This window comes from Hippocampus comes, unplaced genomic scaffold (assembly GCF_001891065.2).
Source record: "Hippocampus comes isolate QL1 unplaced genomic scaffold, H_comes_QL1_v1.1 scaffold200, whole genome shotgun sequence".
Classification (NCBI taxonomy): domain Eukaryota; kingdom Metazoa; phylum Chordata; class Actinopteri; order Syngnathiformes; family Syngnathidae; genus Hippocampus; species Hippocampus comes.
The window spans coordinates 141,718-150,925 of record NW_017805460.1 but is presented as its reverse complement, the minus strand read 5'-3'; the positions used below and the strand labels follow the sequence as shown (position 1 = coordinate 150,925).

Genomic DNA, 9,208 nt, shown 5'->3' with positions numbered 1-9,208 from the left:
CCTCTATCTTCTACGGACCTAGCTTCAGTATCTCCACACATAGACAGTGAGGTCCCTCTTGGCCAATCGGAGGCCAAGATGATGCTCGGCAAGCCAATGGCAGAGCAGCTATGAGTATGTTGGGTCCAGGAAACTCGCAGCTGTGACCGAAATAAACATCGTTCACTATGTAAACCAGTGTGGTGGTTGCTGTTGCCTTTTTTCGAACGAAGCAGTAGAGGTCGCTGTTGGATAAGACTTCGTTGTAGTGAATGTCTTCGCGAGGCTGGAGCAGACAAAATGATTTCGTATAACGCAACAGGGGGTTTTTCGTCGTATGGGGGGCAGGAGAATGGGAATTGTGTTAATGCATGAAGATTTTTTCACATAAGGGGGTATTTTCGCCCATGCAGGTTTCGTTCTAGAGGAGTTTTACTGTATGAAATGTCGGGTTTGCTTCAGGCTCGGGCCTGCAAATCGGGCTCGGCTGACGTCACTACTTTCTCGATTCTCATCTTGATCGTGAGCGCTGTCTTCACCGCTTAAATCGCCGACACTTTTACCGGGGACGGGGGTCCACGGCCGGGCTTCGTCTGTGTCGCTGGCCCCCCTCGTCACTGTCGACCGGGGTCGGATTTCGTGCGTCTGGTAGCGAGCGCAAGCGAGCATTTGCTCTGGAGCAAATTTAATCCAGCTGCGTTCACACGTGCACATTTGTTTCGGCGTAGCGTCGCAAACGAGCATTTGCTCTGGAGCAAATTTTTAAACCACCTCCCTGAGGTGGATCAAATTTGGTCCGGTATAAGCTCTTTAGTGGAGCTACGCCGGAGCAAATGTGCACGTGTGAACGCTCGACTGGATTTATTTCGGAGCTGCGTCGGACCAAACGTTGCCGTGTGAACGGGGCTTTTGATTACGAAAGCGTCCTCGAGCCAAAGGATGGGCAACAAGTGGCACTGGATCAAAAACCGACACCAATATGAAAAGGATAGCATCACATGGGCTCAAGAGCACTTTGGAAAAACAATGTCAGTAACTGTAGTTCGGCGTTACGTTCGTAAGCGCAACTTAAAACTCAACGATGCAAAGCAAAAGCCATTTATCAACAACATGCAGAAACGCTGCCAGCTTCTCTTGGCCCAAGCTCTTCTCAGATGGGCTGATGCGGAAAAGTTTTCTGTGGTCTGACGAGTCCATATTTCAAATTGTTTGGGTAAATTGTGTTCTGCGGGCTAAAGAGGAAAAAAAAAACGTCCAGAATGTTGTGGACGCAACGTCAAAAGCCAACATCTGTGATGGTATGAGGCTGTGTTAATGGCAATGGCATGGGTAACTTCTGTGAAGGCACCATTAATGCTGAAAACATTGCTCGATTAAAGCTTGCCGGAAAAACACGAAAACAGACTTGTTGGTAGATCTAATGGCTGCGTGAAGGCTCGTCAGTAAAAATTCATAAATTAACCGCATCAAATAAGTCATACAGTGTAAAAAAGGGTGGCCCGGTGGCGAGTGGTTAGCGTGTCGACCTCACAGTGCAGAGGTTGTGGCTTCGATCCCGGCTCTGGCCCTCATGTGTGGAGTTCCCATGTTCTCCCTGTGACTGCGTGAATGGCAGGCTGATTGAACACTCCAATTTGTCGCTACGTGTGAGTGTGAGCGTGGCCTGTATGTGCAGCAGTAGTCATGTGATAGAGCAGAGGGCTCAGGTTTTGCCACTTGTGCATTCTCCTTGGGCAACAAGCAGTGTAAGTGTTTGACTTAAGCGGCCAGCAAGTAAAATCTGTGTGTTAGCTCGAGGGTAGTCGAGCTTGAGAGGAGCTGACATTGTTATTGTCTAGAGGAGACTGTCAGTCTTTTTAAATTGCTCTTTGATTACACTGGTTAACAAAGTGTTACAATTTGTTTTTTTATTTAGATTTTTTTTTGTTGTTGTTTTTTTGCGCTGATTCTGAATCTGCCTTTTTTTGTGTAGCACATCAGGTTTTAACAATAATTATAATTCAATAATATAATATGGAATATGGCAATATATTGAGTAAAATTCATGAATTAAGGTTAGGCAAGAGGTGGATTATTTTCTGAAACGTCAACGTTATAAATTACAGTGCATGGTAAAATCGTTGTTTATAGGTCAAACTTAAAAACAAAAATCAAAACATCTCAAAAACTAAATGTGCCAGACAAAAATAAACACATTCTAAACTAGTGTCAAAAATATGTTAAGGGACACATGAAGCCATCTCTGATTAAAATTTGCTATTGATTAGTGTAATTGAAGCCAACTAAAAAAAACCCAAACAAACACATTCCTCTTTCCCAAAGAGGCTCAAACTCTCCTACTGTTGAGAGCACGTTCTTTTATGTGAAGCTGCATCTATAAACTGTATGCTTGTATTTTATTGCAGGAAGCATTAACTCTAGTTCACACGTGTAATGTCAACATTGTTTATCGTATTCAGGCCAAAAGTGGACCACCGTGGATTGATCAACCTCATGGTTGATACAAAGAGACGGATAATCATTCACACTTACATGAACGGATTAAATATTGTATTTCACTCATCACTGATTTTAACATAAATGATTTATGTGAGGAAATTGTCATAAGGAAGCACAGAGAAAACACTTGACCAAAAGCAATGACCCAAACATGACTTGACCTTAGCATCCATCATGTGCCTTTTGTCAACTTGTAGTTAACTTGTCAACTTGTGACATTGCATCCATCATCTCAAAACACATACCTGCACACCAAAGATCCAGAGGTTATACAGATGCAATATGATTACTTGGCGATCCCAGGAAGCCTGATTCCATTCCCTTTCCACCGGCCTATATTGTAGGGTTACGATGTCCCAATATTTGCAACAATCATTTTTTAATGGGTTTTTTTTTTTTTTTTTGTGGTTCATAATGATTTGCCACAAACCCTGGCTATTTTTCTTTTTGTGTTTATATTTGGAGTTCTTCAATAGCAAACTTTGAACCTGAATTGACTGAGCTCTCCTGGCTGCTGGCTGCCAAGTCATGGAATCCATTTATGCCTCCAGATACCTCAAGGTATATTGATTACAAAGTCATCATGTCATCAATATGAAGAATACATTCATCAAATTGAAAATTGAATTGAAATCAAGAAAAATAATTTACCACCTGCCAACATGCCGGTCGGTCTTTGTTGCTGTGTGAGCGCCAGACCTTTGTTTTCTTTCTCTCATCGTCTCAGTGTCTCAAAACCACTGTTTTCATTAGCCTTCATTAAAGGTCAAGTGTGAAGTCGACTTGGCCAACCATCTTTTTAGTAATACTTCGGGCTAAAACTATTTCAAGCATACTTTCGTAAGTTTTTTTTTTAATGCAACCCACCCATGTTCATAGTTTTTTTTTACTTTTGTTCAGCAATCTCCGGCGAATGACATCATTTTCAGAATGCCAAGTCACCAGTCAGCCATTGTAAAGCATTGTTGATTGTCCCGTTAACTGCTCTTTGCCATTGTTACCGAATTATTCAGCGAAAAGCCTCGGCGCTGTGTGGCGACGCACTGTCCACATTCAGGCATACAGTTGTTTGAGTGGCCAAAAGAAAAGAATAGGGCACCTAAATGGACCAAGAAATTGCAACGATACAGATTCATTCGCGCAAAGCGAATCAACTTCATCTCGGTGTCAACGAGCATTCTTTGTTACAAGCACTTATTCGACCTCGGCTTTTTCAACCGTATTTGCAAAAAAAGTTGGTGTGATAATCAACGACTAACTCTGGCTGTTGTTTATGAAAACATTCAATTTGAAGTACTATACGCGTACATGGATGTAATCCTGTATGAAAACATTTAAACTGTATGAGTGCATGGATAGAATCCTCTGTTTTGGTTTGCAACTAACAATGCTGCTGATGTAATGTGCCGAGTGGCCGACAACGCTACAGAACTACCTTAGCGATGACAGTGTAGGACACCAACCCACGATGACGTATGCTGTCAGTGCTCAGGGGAATACATGGACCGAGTAGGTTATCCCATTATGCGCACTCTCCAGCACTCTACAGCACGGCATTGAAATGCAAACAATAACGCTCGGCAAATAACCGCGGCCGATATAGTTTACTGTTCTTCCAATCGAGATAGAAATTCTTTTTTTCATGCTTTATTTAATATATTTTGTTTAATTACTTGTGACATAAAAATGTCACAAAAATGTCTGTTACAATAAAGTCTTAGTCTGATTCATGAAAAGTTGTTAAACTGCAGCACTGCTGTTTCTGTGTTATTCAATCCATTAGCTAGTTGATTGCAAGCATCACACTTCTCATGAGAAGGACACACGAGATGTAAAGATAGCAGATGAGAACATTTTATGACTTCATTTGGAATGCTATGGTGTCGCAGCACAATGATTATCCTGCAACCTGAGAATTGTGATTTCAGTCTCCTCTTTCATCTATAACTGCTTCAGACAACAAAGTGTATGCAGGAAAGTGGTGAAGATTGCACGACTGTCTGTGTCCTATGTGTTGTGTTGTGTTATTTTTGTTATTTTGACCTTCAAGATGGCGCCGCGTGAGTGGCTGCCTTTCCAGCAGCTCCTATATTTTGTTGTTCTACTTCTTCCATTCATAACTTTGCTGCTGTGAATTGGGAATTTCTCCATTGCGAGACTAATAAAGGTTTTCTTATCTTATCTTCTAAACTATCTTATGCTGCCTGCTCACTATATACGGTACTTGGTAAATTGTAATAGTGATGCTGGGATTTACTCCCCTACACCTTTCTGACATAGCTCAACAAAGTGAGCGATTTCTGTGTCCAAAGTGGGCTTTCACACAGTAGTTTGCCCCAATTAGGCCCATGAGATGTGTGTTGGCTACTGAGCAACAATTGCGCTGAACAGAAAGGGGTGTGTTCATACACCAGCAAAGTCTTGAGTCAATTCCAACCCCCATCATGCATAGGAAGCTTCCCAACAGGGCTACGATACTTGGTGGGAAAAAAAAAAAAATCTTGTGACTTGGTCGAAAAATCCAAGAGCCAAAATGCATCAAAATAAATGCTGTGACATAACTGTCTGATCTCTGGTGGCGAAATTCATGATTCAACTATGAATTACGAAGACTTGTATGTACATACACTGATTTAATGGTGCAAACTTTGTGGATACATGTTTTACTTTCGTCAATGGACGCTACAGCTTCGTGTTTGCTTTCAAAACTTAGCTTATAGCAGACGTGTGCACATTTTCAGCATGACGTCTCTGATCCACTGGTGAAAGGACACTTTGATCCTCTCCTCTTTCATCTATAACTGCTTCAGACAACAAAGTGTATGCAGAAAAGTGGTGAAGATGGCACGACTGTCTTGTGTCCTATGTGTTGTGTTGTGTTATTTTTGTTATTTTGACTTCAAAATGGCGCCGCGAGAGTGGCTGCCTTTCCAGCAGCTCCTATATTTTGTTGTTCTACTTCTTCCTTTCATAACTTTGCTGCTGTGAATTGGGAATTTCTCCATTGCGAGACTAATAAAGGTTTTCTTATCTTATCTTATCTTACTTCAATAAATGAGCCAAGAGTAGCAAAAAGAACAAATATCGTTCTGTCATTGTATGGATGGTTGTTATGAGTTTGTCTGCGACACAAACTTGTGTTCTTTTCACCACTTAACCTGTTTAGGGTTGCGGAGGAGCTCGAGCCTATTCCAACTGACTTTGGCCGAAAGACATACTGCACTCTGGGCTGGTCAACAGTTACATATAAGTCACTTATTGAGACAGACATTTCATTCAATATTCACACCAACATTGAATCCACACTGCCACGAGACAGGTGTGTGTGTGTGTGTGTGTGTGTGTGTGTGTGTGTGTGTGTGTGTGTGTGTGTGTGTGTGTGTGTGTGTGTGTGCGCGCGCGCATCGTACAGTATATGGACCGTAAAACATTTCAAGCTTGTTCAACTTGCAAATGTAACTTTAAAAGCTGCGTTAAAAATAAAAGTTACCTCAAAATACAGTGAGGGGAACAAGTATTTGATACACTGCTGATGTATGAAATGTTCCCACTTGTAAAGCAGGTAGAGGTCTGTAATTTGTATCACAGGTACTGTTCTGCCCACAGTAAAAGTTTCGGGCCATTTCATGAATAGTAATTCTGTTTAGAATATTCATTTAGTTATCGCGGTGCATTGTGGGTAGCAGACGCCGTGTTTCATCAGACAAGTCGTTACAGAAAGCCTGACCGTGGTCATTGCAACTGGTCCTCCTGAGTTATATTATATTCTTCTTTCATTTCACCTTCGAAAGCAATGGCTTTTCACTCTACATTTCATTGAGCTGATGTCACAGTTGTTCACTGTACGCCGTCAAGAAGACCGCAATAAAGGAGCAAGACGCTAAGTTTCCTGGCTCATGAATAAATGAGTTTGGCTTGCTGTTGACCTGCGTTAACATACCCGGAGTATCTAACACGTAGCGATAACAGTACAGTGAAAAGCCATATCAGCAGTTGGTGTAAGAAAGAATCACAACGCAGCGATGGACAACGCCCAAGAAGAAATGGCTTACTCCGAATCCAAAGCGTCATCGAAAGCATCATCCAAACACTCATCCAAGCAGCTGTTGCGATCGAACAAGGCAAAGCCGAAAGCGTCAAGAGTGCAGTCCCACTACAAGCTGTAACAGAGCGAACTATGGAGTATGTGCAACACCAGACCCAGTTGAAGTCGCAAGTTCAACCGGCAAGGACACAATCATTCACCTCAAGGACACCCGAACAACACCACTCTCCACCGGTGCACAAGAAAACGTATGTAAAGAATGAAACACCCGACATACCAAGAGACTATGTGAAGCATAGTTACCATGCTTCCCCCAATAATGATCCACCCATGGCAGACTTTGCTAAGTTCCTTGCACGCAGAGAGTTAATCACAACAGGGCTATTTCAGTTTGACGAAAACGTTGGTCTCACATGCAGTCAGGAGTTAGATCTCCTAGTCAAGTGGCTCGGTACAGAGTCCTCAGAACACGTTAAGAGAATCAGAGCTGTATGTACCACTAACCCTCAAGCAGCCCTCCAGGTGTCCTGGGACCGGCTCCAAGAATGTTACGCTACACCAGAAGTAGTGGAGAACGCCCTCTTTAAAATATTAGACAACTTCCCTCGCCTTACAGAGACAACGTAAAACTCAGGGAGCTCGGAGATCTGCTCTTAGAGCTACAAGTTGCTTAAGATGAGGCTTATCTCCCTGGTCTTGCTTACCTCGACACACCCCGTGGTGTTAAGCCCATAGTTGAAAAGTTGCCTCCAAGTCTCCAAGAAAGATGGCTTCACACAGGCTCAAAATACAAACAACTATATGATGTATCGTTCCCTCCCTTCGCGTATTTTGTCAAGTTTGTCCAAGATGAAGCTAAAGCAAGAAACGATCCAAGTTTTGCGATGTGCAGCAGTCAACCCTTCCCCAAAGGTGAGAGACCACCATACAAACACACTAGCTACAAAACACCTCTAACAGTAAACAAATCAGAGGTTTACACAGCCACTCCGGACAATACCAAAGAGGATGATTTAACACGCTACTGCCCCGTTCATAAGAAATCACATCCTCTGGCGAAATGTAGAGCATTCCGGACCAAACCACTACATGAAAGGAGGAACATACTCAAGGAATACAGAAGATGTTTTCGCTGCTGTTCTCCCCTTCATCAAATAAAGGACTGTGACATGAAACTGAACTGCGAGGAGTGTCACAGTGAAAAACACTGCTCTGTCATGCATCCTGATTCAAGTCAACAACTTCAGCCGGAAAACGCACCTGAACCAGAGCCTCAGCTCCAAGACAACACGCCTAGTCGCTCGCTGGAGCTTTTTAAAATGTTTGAAAATGGAAAAAGATGGGGGAGTGAAAATATATTTTTTGTTTGAATATGGTTTCTGTAGGAGGACAAACATTCTTAACATTTTCCAATGCTGTAAAAATATATCGAATAAATATTACATTTCAACATTTCTGTCAACGAGGATTTGCGTCATAGCCTGCGACACACGTTTCTATTAGAGCGGGATGTCAGGCAGGTGGCTGTTGTAAGAAGGAATGGCGTTTCATGTCCAATTCACCGAGGGAACTGGCAAAGAATGGCAATCAGAAGGACCGAGAGAAGCATTTTAAAACGGTACACGTCAGCTACGAAAGTTAACACACTACAAAATTGCGTCCCGTGCCTCGTTCATCTTAGCCGCCGTTATGGCTGTTGCTCATTATGGCATGAGTGTGTAAGTGCATGCGTATGCGTGCGTGTGTGGTCACGGGTCGATCGCGGGAGGCTGGTTGATCGAAAAATAGAGCTTTGGTCAAAAAAGGTTGGGCCCCCCTGCTCTACGGGATGCACTGCAGGGGGAAAAAAAAAGTTTAATCGGGAAGACTCGTGTATTTGTAGCCAGCTTAGTCATTTTGATAGTAGGCTAACAGAGTTAATATAGATACGTACAGCGTGTGTTGCCTTCTTTCTGAGGCTTTTAATTTGTTGCGGCTCCAGACACATTTGTTTTTCGTTTTTTTTTTTTTTTTGGTCCAAGATGGCTCTTTCAACATTTTGGGTTGCCAACCCCTGACTTAGACTTTCCACGAGCATTCCTAACACTGGTTAAAAAGTTACTATTTAAAAGCATGCCAAGCCCTTTTACACTATGAGCCAACATCATTTTGAAGGTTTATGCTGATACAGCACTACCATTTAACCAATATTGGATTGGATACAACTTTATTGTCAAATGTGCTGTATGTGTAACATACAGCATCATTTAATATATTGTGAAATACTTTGAAGTGTTGACATTTTTCAACTTGAATTTAAACTGCCTCATTAAAATATGTCATTCAGCCACATTGTCCATAAGAATTATAATAATCATTTCATCAAGAATACTGTATTTAATTTGCAGGAAAACATTTAAAATTAAATCTTAAATTATCTTTCTTATTTCAAATAATTTTTTGTGGTGTATAAATTAGGAACCTTTTAACATGCTCTAGAGGTGGGAAGATCAAAGTGAGGGGCCTGCACACAAGGAAATCTTTTTTTGTGTTTATCAAGGCTAATTTAACAGCGCAAACGAAATACACTGATGGAGCAATAACTTCAAATCATCAGATTATGTTAATTGATGAATAATATTCAATGATAAAATTGGTGAATACATTCATTCATTTTCCGAACCGCTTTATCCTCACTAGGGTTGC

General features: G+C 41.9%; 1 protein-coding gene and 1 long non-coding RNA gene across 2 annotated transcripts in view; one reads left to right on the top strand and one right to left on the bottom strand.

Annotated features, from left to right (window-relative positions):
* LOC109518663 (RNA-binding protein Musashi homolog 2-like) overlaps positions 1-9,208 on the top strand; it is an 89,296-nt gene that overhangs the window by 42,771 nt on the left and 37,317 nt on the right. The window lies entirely within an intron of this gene.
* Positions 7,143-8,710, bottom strand: LOC109518665 (uncharacterized). The gene is made up of 3 exons (XR_002168807.1): positions 8,700-8,710; positions 7,967-7,978; positions 7,143-7,343 (listed from the first exon to the last, which is right to left on the bottom strand). It is a non-coding gene; the product is annotated as an uncharacterized LOC109518665 (long non-coding RNA).